Source organism: Heptranchias perlo, chromosome 36 (genome assembly GCF_035084215.1).
Source record: "Heptranchias perlo isolate sHepPer1 chromosome 36, sHepPer1.hap1, whole genome shotgun sequence".
Lineage (NCBI taxonomy): Eukaryota > Metazoa > Chordata > Chondrichthyes > Hexanchiformes > Hexanchidae > Heptranchias > Heptranchias perlo.
Window position 1 is genome coordinate 3869565 of NC_090360.1, and position 16539 is coordinate 3886103.

Below are 16539 nucleotides of genomic sequence, written 5' to 3' on the forward strand. Positions count from 1 at the left end.
TTCTCTGTCTAACTCCCACTCTGACCTCCCTATCCTCAGCGCACTACACTGTTCCAGTGAAGCTCGAGGAACACCACCTCATCTTTTGATTAGGCACTTTACAACCTTCTGGACTGAACACTGATTTTATAACTTCAGATCATAATCACTGCTCCCATTTACAGGCGCTGGTAATGGTTCTGCTGTTGCCATTTACAACTCCTCTGGACCCATCTTTCGTTTCTTTATTGTCCCATTATCACCCTCCTTGCCTTGCACCATCATCCCTCTTGTCATTTAATCACTCCTGCCCTCCACCCTATCACAGACCTTCCCTTTTGTTCTTTCCTCCCTCCCCTCCCTTTTTCCCTGACTGTACTTGCTTATAAACGGTTAAATCTTTAACATCTTCCAGTTCTGATGAAAGGTCATCGACCTGCAATGTTAACTCTTTCTTTCTCCACAGATGCTGCCTGACCTGCTGAGTATTTCAGATTCCCAGCATCCGCAGTATTTTGCTTTTTATTCTGGCGCGTCCAACCTGAAACTGTGAAATGGCACCCAGTTAACACCTGGTATGATTTGCCCTGTCGCCAACACCTTGCCATCTGCTCGACTTGGGTGTCTGAAGATATCTGTAATGTCCACATTCTCGACGCTCCTTTTCCAGTCTGTAATTAATCTGCCAGTGAAGTTGCTGCTTTATCTCCCATGCTTGCCGAATCCCTCCAAACACAGCTCTGTGGTTGAAATTCATTATAAATATACAGCAGAATTTGTAAATAGCAGGGAACCATTGCAAGACAGTTACCTCTTTGGAAGATCAGTTGGCAAACAAAATGAGTGAAGGAGTGAGACACTAACATAAGGTTATGGCCTTGTAATCACTTCCATATATCCATTATTTTGTGCTGCGATAGATAAATGCTCTATGAAGTGGTGATGTCCACATTGAAGGATTAGTGACTGTAATGTTACTGCTGCAGTTATAGTAAGTGATAAGCTACAATTTATCAACAGAAAATAATTGATAAAAAGCTGTAGGAAGAAAGAACTTATATTTATCTAGACCCTTATCTGGGGTTGCCAACTCCTGGTCGGACGTATTCCTGGAGGTTTCATCACATGACCTCTGATCGTCCTGCCAGGTCAAACTGCACTTTTCCCCCATCTCCATTAATTTTATAATTAATTAATAAATAAGTGTGCGGCGAAATTTGAAAAAAAGCGCACAATTATTTTTACTGCCCCTATGATTTTTCTCCCGGATGTTGCTCACAGCAATGCCCTGGGGATTAATCTTCAATTCCTGGAGGGTTGGGAACCCTACTCTTATCACATCTCTCAGAAGCATCTCAAAGTGCTTCACGTTCAATGAATTACTTTGAAGAACAGTGATCATGAGGTAGGCAGCCATTTGGCAACGCAGCCAGGAATTACAAACAGAAATGAGATGATTGACCAGTTAACCTGTTCCTGATGGTGTTGCTTGAGGGAAAGTCCCCATTCTTTGAGCAGTACTGTGGGATCTTTAACATCAGACCGATGGGGCACTGGTTTAATGTCACATCTAAAGACCAGATAACAGCGAGAATAAGATGCTTGGTGTTAGAAATTCTTCTGTGCTCTAATTTCAATTATTCAATTAATGTACTTTTGGTTATGACAACCTAGAGCTTATACTGGACTAGCAACCCAGAGATCTTGGGATCAATTTTCACTGCCTGTGCCTGACGTAACGACCTTAAATTGGGGTCGACAACCTTCCTGCCCCTTTAACACCAGAGATGTCACTCGCTCCGTTTTGAAAGGGTCCTACCGCCGGGTGTCCAAAGCGCTTGCCTGTTTCAGGCATGGGGTCCTGTAACGTAAGTAGGCCACTAATTGCCATTCCAGGTCAAAACTGGGCACAGCCTGCTTTGTTACTCCCATTATCACTGGCCCTTCCTGTCACATGATGTGACCGAGCTGAGGATTTTGATCAGAGCTCTGTTGTACACTTTATCTGTCACATGACTCAATAAGTACTGCTAATTTCGGAGGACTGTCACAGCGTCAGAGTTGACTTTACTTGTCCGTGCATATGAGGATTGTTACTTCAATATACTCTGCTCTAAAACCTCTTTTAAATTCTGTCAGGTGGGATTACGTTTTATTTTTTGAGAGGGATGACGGGATTTAATATTTTAGACACTTGTGCATTGAAATTGAGCTGTTTAGTTCTTAGCGGAGAAATGCTTAACATGTTTGTCTGAAATTCCTTTGTCCACTGCAGGAGACATTAACCGGTTTACTTTGAATAAGTTAATGCCTTTGTTAAAAAAAAAGCGCACAAGGGAATTTTAAATGAATATATTAAATGTTAGTATATTAATATTCAAAGAGTCTCTAAATTCAAGAGTCTTTGATTCTCAAAGTCGGACAAGTGCGCACTCAAATTCCCATTGAGAATGAAGGGCATTCTGGAAAGTTCTGGATGGCCAGGAATAACATCCTGGGGAAATAAATGTTATTTCTTTACACTTTGCTTGTTACAATTCCTTAGGATGATTCTCAGATCACAGAGACAACAGAATAGGGACATCTAATTGCAACACTGTGCAGCCAATATACTTCAAGGAGTGAGATTTTCTGAAGCCCTGTCCATATGAAAAAGAACTGTTGTTATCTTTATCCACAAATGAAAATGTAAAGTGAAGGAAGATTTATTACAGGCCTGTAAGCTTGGGTGAACTGAACCCACTGGACCATTCAGTCCCTGCGTTTAGTGTCATTAATCTTTGAAAGCCCAGCAGGTGTGAATCCTGCCAAGATTTCTTTGCCTGCGCATCAGTTGCTACTTAATTATTCTCTGCTGGGGCTACTGGAAGAGGTACATCCTTCAACTGCCAAGAAAACAGTGCAAGTCTGCAGGTGTGTGTGAGGGAATGAAGAGTGTACAGGTGAACAGGGTGTGCCAAATTTTCCAAGGGTAGATGGAGGGATGGAATTTGTACCTGTATATTTTGATAGACAATGGTAACACCACCACCAGCTGTCACTGACCCATCCAATGTCAAATCCCTTATAATCTGTCCTGAGGTTCAATTCTGATGGGAATACCTCCATGCATATAAACAGAAGGCTTCCTATGGGCTTTTCCTATGTTCCTATAGTAAGGCTATCAAAGATTATGGAGAGAAGGTATCACAGTGCTCGCTGACTTACATTGGCTTCCAGATCAGCAATGCTTTGGTTTTAAAATTCTCATTCTTGAGTTCAAATCCCTCCATGGCCTCGCCCCTCCCTATCTCTGTAACCTCCTCCAGCCCCACAACCCTCCGAGATCTCTGCGCTCCTCCAATTCTTGCCCCTTGCGCATCCCCGATTTTAATCGCTCCACCGTTGGAGGCCAAGCCTTCAGCTGCCTAGACCCAAAGTTCTGGAATTCCCTCCCTAAACCTCTCCGCTTCTCTCTCCTCCTTTTAAGACGCTCCTTAAAATAAAAGCTACCTCTTCGACCAAGCTTTTGGTCACCTGTCCTGATATCTCCTTATGTGGCTCGGTGTCAAATTTTGTTTGATAATCGCTCCTGTGAAGCGCCTTCGGACATTTCACTACGTTAAAGGCGCTATATAAATACATGTTGATGAAGTTGTGGTACAAATCAGCCGTGATCTAATAGAATGGTGGAACAGGCTTGTGGGGCCTTTTCTTCTTCTGATCCTGTGACACAGAGCCCAGACTAATATGCTTTGAATATTAGTGTTTGAACGTTTAATGCAGTCATATGAAATCCCTTTTAACAAAGGCACGATCACAATGAGAATTAATGGGTCTATGGATGTAATACAAATCCTGATAGATCACTGCTGCAACCATGGGAATGCTATGATTGTTCATTGTGGCATTGTAAAATCGAGTACCTTCATCCAGAACATGCTCTCTTCCTCTTTCTGAAGACAGTGACTGATGCTGAGGCAAAAAGATAAACTGTTAACACTGCGAGAGACCTGGAAAGATGCCGTCGGCCTGCCAGCATCTGAAAAGAGATGTCAGAATTTTGGGTGTAGATCTTTTGGCAGAAAGGCTCAGGTGATACCTAAAATGTGGACCTATCTTGGCGTTGGGTCATATTTTACAGTGTAGCAGTCCCAGAGCGGCGGGAGTGTAGTATCAGGAATTCAGGGATGGTGATCAACCCACTCGCTGATTTGCAGTGTGCTTGCGCCTCGTCCCAAATTCAAGTTGTGCGAGCCTGTTGGACAAAGCTGCACCGTAAAATTCATCACAGTTTCAGTTTTGACGGATAGCGACTGTTGGAGGATATTTGTCTGTGGGTCAATCGTGATTGAGTTCAACCCCACCCCTATCTCATGCTTACACATGCACATGTCGAGAAGGATCACTGCGCAGTGATCAGGAAAAGCAAAACTTGGCCATTTTTTTTTTCCCTGATCACTATGCTGAATCCAATTAGTCGTCAGCCGCGGCACAGTGGGGTGGCACCCTCGCCTCTGAGTTGGAAGGTTGTGGGTTCAAGCCCCACTCCAGAGATTTGAGCGCATAATCCAGGCCGACACTCCCAGTGCTGCACTGTCGGAGGTGCCGTCTTTCAGATGAGACGTTAAACTGAGGCCCCTTCTGCCCTCTCGGGCGGTATTAAAAGATCCCATGGCACTATTTCGAAGAAGAGCAGGGGAGTTCTCTCCAGTGTCCTGGTCAGTATTTACACCTCAACCAACACCCAAAACAACCGATGATCTGGTCATTTATTTCATTGCTGTTTGTGGGATCTTGCTGTGCACAAATTGGCTGCCACGTTTCCTACGTTACAACAGTGACTACTCTTCAAAAATAATTAATTGGCTGCAAAGCGTTTTGGGACATCCTGAGGTCGTGAAAGGCGCTATATAAATGCAAGTCCTTTATTTCTTTCTATTGCAACCTGCTCCCTTCCTCACTGAAATCAATTGATTTAAGACAGACTGTGGATTAGTTCCTGCCTGGCGTTAGGACTTTGAGCTCAATCCAAGCTGAGATCTTCATGCTCTGAATGGCTTATTGTCACGTCATTGGTTCATTTGTTCACTGGGCTACAGGTATTTGGGCTTGTATTTCAATTGAGTTTTTTAAGGATAACTTTCTTATTTTGTTATTACATTACTTCCTATCTAATTAAGAAATAAAAGAAAACTTGCATTTACGTAGCACCTTATCACATCCTCAGGATGTTTCAAAGCACTTTATAATAAATCAATTACTTTTGACGTGTAGTCACTGTAAATATGGCAGCCAATTTGCAAAGTGAGATCCCACAAACAGCAGATGGATAAATGACGAGATTCTGTTTTTGGTGGTGTTAATTGAGGGAGGAATGTTGGCCAAGACACCAGGAGAACTCTGACTGAATAGTTCCATAGGATAATTTATGCCCATCTTGAACAGGCAGTCATGGTCTCAGTTCACCATCTCATCTGAAAGATGGCACCTCTGCCAATGCAATATTATGTCAATGTTGCATTTGAAGTGTCAGCCGAGATTATGCGCTCAAGTTCGTAGTAGTGGTTCTTGAACCCGCAACCTTTACTGATCTCGTAGAATCATACAGCACATAAGGAGGCCAATCGGCCCATCGTGCTTGTTCTAGCACTTTGAAAGAGCTATCCACTTCGTTGCACTCCCCAGTGCATTCCAGATCATAGCAACCAGCTGTGTTTTAAAAAATTAAATAAATAAATCAATCTCATCTCCACTTAGTTTCTTCTGCCAATTATCTTAAATCTGTGTCCTCCAGTTACCGATCCTCCCACCAGTGGAAACAGTTTCCACAGTAATAGTAAAATGAAGTCCAGCACAAGTGTTTACAGCAGAGTTCCTACCATAGCACCATCGACTGCTCCCTCCCCCCTATATCTACATGCCTTGCTCTTCGTTGTTGCATAATTAACCTCTCTAGGAAACTCTCTTTATCTATTATATTGTGTGTATTCTGGAATAATAATTCTATGTAACTTTGCACTCACTTTTGCAGCCCGTGGGATAATTTGGTTAGTATCCTTTCTCCCCTTGCTCCACTTTATTTTGTTCCATTCTGAGAGATAATTCCCTTATTGTCCATCTCGTGTATTTCCAGCCTCTTCACTTTTTTCAGTTTGGAGTTGAACGTTTATTGCCCCGTTCATTTTTCAACTGGCTTCTCAACCTCTTTAATTGTTTTCTTCAGTTCATTTCTCAACATAATAACAATCACTGCACTTCAGAGTAATTCATTGAACGTGAAGCGTTGTAAAAAGCCTCTAGTAATAATAAGCGCTATATAAATGCAAATTCTTTTTTTTAAAGTTCTCTTCAAAAATTGAAGTAAAAATAAGCAGAGAGTCCAAACGCACAGAAATTTGATGGATGGAGTTAGCCTGAAATGAACATCAGATGGCAGTATGTGAATGAAATCTAACGAAACAGTTGGTTCCTTTAAAGGAATGGGCACAACAGGGTATAGTGCCTACTGCTGCCAAATAGTTTTATCATAAGGCAATAATAACTAAGGGAGCACTTCTAGAAAAAAGTACCCACTGCTGCAGATACACTGGGGTGCTGGGTAAAACTGGAACCTGGAGTTACCAGGCAATTATCACCCACTCCCCTCCTGTCCCCCCACATCTGAAGAAAAACTTAACATGCCACAAAAGCGATTCAGCATCCCTGTCTTGACCTGACCCCCTGCCCCGGCCTGCTTCCTATTTCTCACTTATTGGACAACGTGATTGGAGACTTGCTGGCTTGGTTTTAAACACCTCTCACTGGGTCAGGGTGAGTTCCTGCCTGGCGTTAGGACTTTGAGCTCAATCCAAGCTGACACTCTAGCTGCGTTGTTGAAAGTGTTCTCTTTTTGGATGAGACATGAAACTGGGCCCCATCTGCTCATTCAGCTGGGATTCCATGGCATTATTCAAGGACAATTTCCTGCCTTAACTGATTCTACCCAAAACCACCATTAACTCCTCATTCAACAACAACTCCACTCGTGTAATGGCGGTAACGTACAAAACCACTTTACCTGCTTATATTGATTGGCTGAAATTTTGAACTAATCACACAAGATTTTGATTGGTTCTCGGGAAATTTGAGTCGATCAAAAAACACTTTACTCTGCCAATCTTAAGTATCTCTCACCACAGGGAAACGTTCCCTCCGTGTGCAATGAAATCATAAACAGGTTTTTTTTTTATCAACAGCTTCATGAATTGATTGCACAGACCGAGCACAGCGAAAATCTCCTTCCCCTCAAGAACCTCTCTCAAACATCTCCGCTACCCTCCAAATTACTCTGAGCAATGCCACGGGAGGTCTACGAGCCTATTCATACATTATTATTCTTTGTTCTGATTATTGCACAGATATTTTCCACCGATCTGTTGGAAAGTTTGTTCCGTTTTCCTCTGAACTTCGTTAAAGCAGTAGAATGTTGAGTGACGGGATGTATCCTGATCGGCACAAGGCTGTCGCTGTGATTACAAGGCTTTTCATTTCCAGTAGTCAGTTATTTCATGAGACTCTCCCCAGCCACACGTCAACACTAAACCAGATTAATTATCAACCTGATCCACTACCCGTGTGGAGAAACTGAGCAATTCCTCCACTGAGCAACGGAGGAGTGATCGGGTGTCAGCCGTGGGTCAGTGGGCAGCTCTCTCGCCTCTGAGTCAGAAGGTCGTGGGTTCAAGTCCCACTCCTGAGACTTCAGCACAAAATCTAGGCTGAGTCTCCGGTGTCGTACCGAGGGAGTGCTGCATTGTTGGAGGTGCCACCTTTTGGATGAGATGTTAAACGGGGGCCCTGTCTGCCCTCTCGGGTAAATGTAAAAGATCCCATGGTACTATTTTGAGGAAGAGCAGGGGAGTTCTCCCCGGTGTCTTGGGGCCGACATTTGCTCCTTAACCAACATCACTAAAATAGATTATCTGGTCATTATCTCATTGCTGTTCATGGGATCTTGCTGTCTGCAAATTGGCTGCTACATTACAACAGTGACTACACTTCAAAAGTACTTTATTGGCTGTAATGCGCTTTTGGGATGTCATGAGGTCGTGAAAGGCGCTATAGAAATGCAAGTCTTTTTTGTTTTTCACCTTGCAGTGAAATTCCCCCCAAACGTTTTTCCTAAAACAGTAACAGAAGTCTGTAATTCATATATTTAGTCTCAGTTGTTTTTATTACTCTCGCTTTATGTATTTGGCCTCGAGCGTGAATGACACATGAGCTGACTGGGTCAGTGCTGCGTTCACTGTAAAACAGCTGCAATAGGTTCTCATGCACGGTGGGAAACCTCACCACTCGATTTGCAGGTAGTTTGAGTTCCTATTGCTTTACCTTATGCACCAGCACTTAAGAAGCAAGGATGCATCATTTCAAAATGACAGGGACCACAGGGCCATTACCAGAATTTCTCGATGGGTGCATTTCATCGGGTGTCGGCCGTGGCTCAGTGGGTAGTGCTCTCGTCTGAGTCAGAAGGTCGTGGGTTCAATTCCCACTCCAGAGACTTGAGCACAAAATCTTGGCTGACACTCCAGTCCAGTGCACTGTTAGAGATGCTGTCTTTCAGATGAGACGTTAAATCAAGGCCCTGTCTGCCCTCTCAGGTGGGTGTAAAAGATCTGATGGTGCTATTTCAAAGAAGAGCAGGGGAGTCCTGGCCAATGTTTATCCCTCGACCAACATCACACAAAAAACCCCAGATTCTCTGGTCATTATCACCTTGCTGTGAGCAAATTGGCTGCCGCGTTTTCTACATTACAACAGTGACTACACTTCAAAAAGTACTTCATTGGCTGTAAAGCACTTTGGGACGTCCTGAGGTTGTTAAAGGGGTTATATAAATGCAAGTTCGTTCTTTATGCCAAACATTAAATTGAAAATTGCAGGATGAACCTTTCCTAAGTCATGTTCTCTCTCGGGCTTTGCAAACACCTGCAAAAGCAAGCCGTTGCAGCAGAACAGGATTAAAGCTCTGAATACGAGGCGTATACATTACAGGCAGCGGTGGGAGCAGGAACTCACACCAGTCCCATAAATTCACAGCCAAGCAGTGTATTTGCGCAGATTGTCGACAGACTCCCAGGCACACTTACTGCAATAAACGGTTAAGTTACTCGAAACTTTACGCCGAGATTAATTAACTTTTATTTGGTGTCATCAACGTGATTTGGGGGAAAGGAAAGAGGGGGAAAAAAAGACAGCACAAGTTTAAATCTAGCACAAGGCTAGAAACAAGTAAGAATATTTTGAAACACACAGACTTCTGTGGAGTGTTAATACGTTCATGTGTTTTATTTGCTAAAGGGGTAACTTGTGCGCTGCAGATTTGAGTCTGTAATGGTATCATATGCAAATACAAGCTATTACTGTTCCCCAGAGAATGAAATGACATTAACCCTGAGGTAAAACGACTCATTTATACATTTCCAGCAGTGTAATACAGCTCATTAATCAGAATTTCAGGTAACTGGACGTGGTTTCAGGCAACATTTCATCTGATTGCTGAAAGTTTTCACATTAAACTTCAAAGCTCATAATGGAATTCAAGTGGGGACACCCTGTGCATTCTTGTGGTCTAGTCTCCTAAACTACCCAGCTGCTCAATTGTACTGTCATTGCCTCTTGGGCTGAAAATAATGATGAAAGAAGACAGTCCCATTTTGGAAATTACTTCACCTCATATTTTCTGTTGTCCTTTTATCAGGTTGACATCTTTATGTGCACCTGTACAGAGACAGGGTAAAACTAAGGCAACTCTTATTTCTACAATTATTTTCCATCTAAAAATGTATTTAAGTGCTTTGCCAAAATGATTATTGAAATATTTTTTTTTAAAAAAGGGATGTTTTTATATTTCATCCCTCTTCCCCTGGAGGGAGCCTTTGGCTCAGTGGTAGTGTTCCCAGCTCTGAAGCAGAGGGTGCAGGGTTCAAACCCCACTCCAGACGGTCCCGGCAAGCAGGGCTCTGGACCTGAACTCCGGGTTGATATCCAGTGGGATTCTTTGTGCAGATGTTCCCTTCCCCATTCCCCATTGTACAGGTTGTGGAAGACCATAAAATCCTCCCATCATACAGGCCTTACCCCCCTATCGGCTGGTATAAAGATGGTTATACCCATGGAAGGAGAGTTCAGGTCACTGATCTGTTAATCAGCCTGCGAATCCATCCACTGCTTCACACCGTTCTCCATGGGAAGAATGCAAAGATATAAAAACACGACCATCCCTTGGAGCACAGTGTGACATGGCGGGCAGGAGATCTGCTTTCATGCTGTTCCATACCGGTCACTAGAATGTGCACAAGAGCATCCAAGGGGAATTCTTTCTCCCCATGCCCATTCTCATCTCTCCCACCTGGCTCCTTCTTAGACTACATGGCACAAATTGGCATTTGCAGAATTGCCAGTACAGGCCTGAATGCAACAAATTGGTGGGACAGTGTGGTGCAGCACCGTCTAATCAAAGTGATTTAAAATTATATCAAAACCCAAAATACACTAGTGTGCCATGACAGTACATGAATACTTAATGCATTAGTATGGCATCACTTTGTTAGTATGTTACCCTGCATGTGTTTGCCCCATCCCTGTGCTCACTGATGGTCCTCCAACACCTCGAATTTAAAATTCTCATCCTTGTTTTCAGATCCCTCCAAGGTGTCTCCCCTCCCGATCTCTGTAACTTCCTTTTAGCCCGACAACCCTCCAAGATCTCTGTGTTCCTCCAATTCTGGCCTCTTGCGCATCCCCAAGTTCCTTCACCCCATCGTTGGCGGCCGTGCCTTCAGCTGCCTGGGCCCTAAGCTCTGGAATTCCCTCCCTAAACCCCTCTGCCTCTCTCTCCTCCTTTTTAAGATGCTCCTTAAAAGCTACCTCTTTGACCAAGCTTTTGGTCACCTGTCCTAATATCTCCTTATGTGGCTCGGTGTCAAATTTTGTTTGATAATCGCTCCTGTGAAGCGCCTTGGGATGTTAAAGGCGCTATATAAATGCAAGTTGTTGCAGTAGTTGTATGACATTACTTTGTTAGTATATAACCCTTTGTGTTTTGAGGATGGTTCATGTCACATGAACATATTAAATGTGGATTAACATCTCTTTTAACATAGTGGACGGGGTATTTGTACGCAAATATTGCACCCAATAATTTCTAGGCTTAAACACCCGTAAACTTCGGACAAAACCCTCAGAAGTTCTTACTTTTAGTTTTTGTGTATTGAAGATACAAGGAATTGATTTTCTTGATTCCTGAAATTTATTTGAAACATTTGTTTTGGAAAAATTATGTATCCTGGATGAGCAAAATGACCCTCCAGCTATTTTAGTTGCAATTTAAAAAGGCCATTTGGCTTTGAGAGCCTTCAGACTTCAACAGAAACCATGAAAATGTTAATTATTCTCTCTTCAGATTGAGGATTGAATGTCGATTCCAGCTTTCAGAAGGAAACACTTTTATTGCATTAAAGCTTTTAAATTTTACAACTGCTCTCATAAATACTGCAGACAAGCTTAAGGGTAACGGAACAAACAAACTTTCTCCTTTTAATAATCCCATGAAAATGGTAAGAAGCCAGCCGTGTTATATTTTGGTAAAAGGCTGCGGAACAGACAAACCACTGAGTCCATAACGATTTTTATTAAAAAGTGGATTTGAAATCTATGGTGCTTTATCGAACAGTGGCTTATCCAACAATAACTTACTTTTATATCCCCCTTCTCCCGCCTCTGAGTCAGAGGGTCGTGGCTTCATGCCCCACTCCAGGACAAAATCTAGGTTGACACATCCAGCGCAGTGCTGAGAGAGTGCTGCATTGTCGGAGATGCCGTCTTTCGTATGAGACGTTAAACTGAGGCCTCGTCTGCCCTCTCAGGTGGATGTAAAAGATCCCACTGCACATATCATCTTAATGCATAGCAACGAAGAGAGAGAGGGGACACGCTGAGCAGCGATGTGAAAAATTGGAAAGGTTTTTAAGAGGCTTTTGAAAGAGATGAGGTGGAATGGTTTACACTTGCTTTCCTCTCTGCCGTGTTAGCCACCTCTGCCCTCCTTTCTCCTATTGCCCCCAAAACCTTTATCCACTCTTTTGTCACCACTAGTCTCAATTTGTTAAATGCCAGTGGGATCAGACACTGGACCTGGGATGCACATGGTATTCTTGATGTGGGATATCCTGGACTTGCAAAGTATCCAGGAGGTGCACAAAGTGCCAGGGTTGCTTGAGTAGAGCAATGGGGGGGGGGGGGCTCGAACATCAGCTGGTTACACTCCAGAGCATTCCTGGGGAGGAAAGGCTTCTGGAAAATACATTCCTGAAGGGGGCAATAAGTAAAGAAAGAAAGATCTTGCATCTCGATAGCGGCGTTCAAGACCTCAGGAGGTCCGAAAGCGCTTTACAGCCAATGAAGAACTTTTGAAGTGTAGTCACTGTTGTAAATTAGGAAACGGGCCAACCAATGTGTGCACAGCATGGTCCCATAAACAGCAATGAGATAAATGACCAGATAATCTGTTTGTGATGTTGGTTGAGGGATAAATATTGGCCAGGACACTGGGGAGAACTCCCCTGCTCTTCTCTTTCTTTTTAGATGGCCTCCCTCATCTGTGTGATCTTTGTACTTTGTAGTCTACTTAAAGATGGACTCACCATTGGTACCCAATTTAAAAATCAGTTACAAATAATCATCATTAACTTCAAAAATCTGATATATCCTGCTCTTGTTGATAATGATTCAAATTTTTTTTTTGACAGGTATTATGTGGAGAAGGGTTGGGGAACTAGTTTGGAGAATGGCGATCAGAGATAACTGAATTAACCCTAGGCCGGTGTAATCATTAACATGACTGTATTCATTAGGTCACAGCACTGGCACAATGACAACATGATGAAAGTGATCCAATTCTTCCTCGAATAAAAGAATATTTTATGTAAACAATACCCCTTTCAGCGGGGGGTCCTGATGTGACTTTTCCTCGGATGTATTTTGTTTAAAGAACTTGTGCTTCACAAATGTGCAAAGATGAGCTATTCTTACAGTTTGTTGGAATTAATTTTCAACACAAACACATAACAAAACAAAGTTACAATGAATCAAAGTCCCTGGGGAGGAGGTGAAGCAAATGCAGCCTGAGCTCTGATTTAATCATGTCCTTCCTTGGCACGATGCCAGCAATTTCCCTTTATAACCTGTCTTATATACAGCAGACGAATCATTACACTTCAGGGTGCAACAAAACTTTGCAAAAGTTCAAGGTGAAAAGAGTAACCAGATTTTTGTGCAGCACCCAGCAGTGTAAGTCAAGGAGTGCTACCTTCTGCCGGTGCTAAAGTCCTTTTATCTTGTACACAGGCCTCAGTCTGTCAGAGAAAGTGAATGTGTAATACTCTATACTCTGTTTATATTGATCCAAACTTTGCTCGATCTCTCGCAATGTTTACTCAGCTCTTTGTCCTCCGTTCCTTCAGAGAGACTTGGGGTTAAATTATGAGGACAGGTTGCATAACCTTGGCTTGTATTCCCTTGAGGTTAGAAGGTTGAGGTGATCTGATTGAGATGCTTAAAATATTGAAAGGATTCGATGGGATAAATATGGAGAAACTATTTCCTCTGGTGGGGGAATTAAGAATGAAGGGGACATAATCTTAAAATTAGAGCCTGGTCATTTAGGAGCAAAATCAGGGAGTACTTCGAGACATAAAGGGGAGTGGAAATCCAGAACTCTCTTTTTTCCCCCCCCAAAAGGCTGTGGATGCTGGGGGTCAATTGAAGCTTTCAAGACGGAGATCGATAGATTTTTGTTGGGTGAGGGTATCTAGGGATATGGAGCAAAGGCGGGTAAATGTGGAAATACAAATCAGCCATGATCTAATTGAATGGCAGAACAGGCCCGAGGGGCTGAATGGCCTCCTCCTGTTCCTGTTCCTAAGCACGTTGGAAAGTAAGCGTTAAATGACTCTGGCAATGTTGTAAGGGGGCAATGAGAGAGGGGCTGAGTTGGAGGCACAGAAAACCAGGTGAACATTTTACAGGTTTAATCCAAATTACTTTGATTCAGGAGGAAGTTTTGAAGATGCAACGTGTGAGTTTGTGACGGTAAATTTCCCCCCATGCTGAGTTCTCAACCTTCCTCTCGAGGACGGGGGGCACTGGAGGGCAGGAGCGGAGCCAGAGCGAGGGGTGTCAGAGGGGCTTCATGACCCCCCAACCCCCCCCCCAAATCACTGAGGTCGGCCAATCCTGCGTGCAGCCATGAAGTACTGGGGGAGACTTTGGGTGGGCACTTTACATTTTACAGTTCGGGTCTTATTAGCAATTTTTTAACGAGCTGCAGGCACCAAACAGGAGCAAAATTGGCCGGCGGTTACAACCTTTTCGGGGGTGGGGGGGCAGAGATTCCGGGAGGGAGGGTGGAGTGAGAACAGGCCAAAAGATTTCGGTGGGTCTGAGAGGTGCACTCCTGCTCCTGGCATAACAACGATCTTTAAATAATAGGCGGCCTTCTGGCAGTCCGTTTAAGGACTTTCGGTTGGGCCTCTCAAGGCAATCGGCAGGAGTGTAAAACCGGCCGCCGACTTGCTGTCGCCTGTTTTGCGCCAATGCCCGAGACAAATTTCACCCCCTCCGTACCCCCCTCCCCCTCCCCCCACCACCGTGGCGTCTGCTAGTTGGTCAGAAGTCTCTGTGACCAGTGATGCTGCAACTGGTCTGTCTGGTCTGTCTGTCTGTCAGTCAAATCTGGGTTAATGAAACAATGAGGAGGTGACCTGATAGAGGCCTTTAAAATTATGAAGGGGTTCGATAGTAAAACGTAGAGAAAATGTTTCCACTTGTGGGGGAGACCAGAGCTACGGGGCCATAGATATAAGATAGTAATAAATCCAATAGGGAATTCAGGAGAAACTTCTTCACTGAGTGGTGAGAATGTGGAACTCGCTACCACAGGGAGTAGTTGAGGCGAATAGTGTGGATGCATTTAAGGGGAGGTTAGATAAGTACATGAGGGAGAAAGGAATAGAAGGATATGCAGATAGGGTGAGATGAAGTAGGGAGGGAGGAGGCTCGTGTGGAGCATAAAGCAGTTGGGCTGAATGGCCTGTTTCTGTGCTGTTTAATTCTGAGATTATTTGAATGACTCCACATTTGGGATTTTAGTCTGGACAGAATGCTTTGTTAGTCACGTCCTTCTTGCTGGGAAGTGGAATGAGTTCAATCCCATTAATTACTGCTCTGTGCAAAAAGCAACACTGCTGGACTGGCACTTGCTCAGGGGACTTGCTTAAGTAACTTCATAATATCAGCCGTGTCCATTTCCTGGTAATTAAGGCCCTTAAAATTGACTGCAGCCAGCGATGATCAGTTAGAATCGCACCAGGTTCAGGAGCACTGTCAGTATTTCACCCTGGGACTGTTCTGAACTGGAGCAAGTTCCCTGTTCAGGGCCCATTGCTGTGCACTTTGTATTTCCATGGCTTGGTTTTAATGATATACCTTTCGACGGAGCTGGCTGACCCTGGCTTTCACTGTAAGGTGTTTAAGATACAGAACACAACTCGGGTCAAACTCTCCGGTACCCAGACAGACACTAATAATGCAGCAACGTATCATCACAGGGAAGCTCGCTGTGTAGCTAATTGTTGCTGGATGTGTTTGTCTTCCATCCCGTTCATCAGTTACTAACCCCTGTGGTCCTCTGAGCTTTGCAGGTGTTCATTATGATCCGATCTGAGGTCCATACGGAATCTAACGAAAGGAAGAGGATTGTCGATGAGAGACTTGGTGAGGAAAGGCAACTCGTTAAATTGAAATAGACATTCTCCTCACTGATAGTTTTCTTCCTAAAGAGCTTAAAAACTTGTGAAAAGTTGCTGAGTTTATAGGTTGTAATTAATGAGCGCCCTTTTGAACCACCCGTCAACTCCTAGTTCCATTTTTTGATTTGATGTTAAATTTACATGGAGTCCACAGCACAGAAATAGGCCATTCGGTGCAATTGGTCTATGCTGGTGTTTATGCTCCACACGAGCCTCCCCACCCCCCCCCCCCACTTCATCTAACCCGATCAGCATATCCTTCTATTCCTTTCTCCCTCATGTGTTTATCTAGCTTCCCCTTAAATGCATCTATGTTATTCGCCTCAACTACTCCCTGTGGGAGCGAGTTCCACATTCTCACCACTCTCTGGGTAAAGAAGTTTCCCCTGAATTCTCTATTGGATTTATTAGTGACCATCTTATCCTTTATAGCCCCTAGTTTTGGACTCCCCCACAATTGAATTTGATTCGGTGTCTGCTTCTGACCTGAACTGTATAGAAAGGGACGCACTCTACGATACAGTGTACGATTCTTCTGGGAATTATGGCCTGGAAATTGGATCGTTCCCGAATCGGGAATCGATCCTGGTGCAGCGCACTCTGCCTAATGAGACCGACAGCAGGACCACGGCGAATTAGTCTGCCGGCCTCATTAGGACAGTGTGGGGCCCATTGGCAGCTAGCTGTTGGCTGAGGTGGGGGGGGGTCGGAACCTTAGGTGAGTCCA

The 16539-nt window shown here is 43.8% G+C and overlaps 1 long non-coding RNA gene across 3 annotated transcripts in view; it reads left to right on the forward strand.

Moving 5' to 3' along the window:
* Positions 1-449: 449 nt before the first annotated feature.
* LOC137304014 (uncharacterized) overlaps positions 450-16539 on the forward strand; it is a 183538-nt gene continuing 167448 nt past the window's right edge. For all 3 annotated transcript variants that reach the window (XR_010958505.1, XR_010958506.1, XR_010958504.1), the window contains exon 1: positions 450-2118. This is a non-coding gene — a long non-coding RNA (uncharacterized lncRNA). The remainder of the gene's footprint in view (positions 2119-16539) is intronic.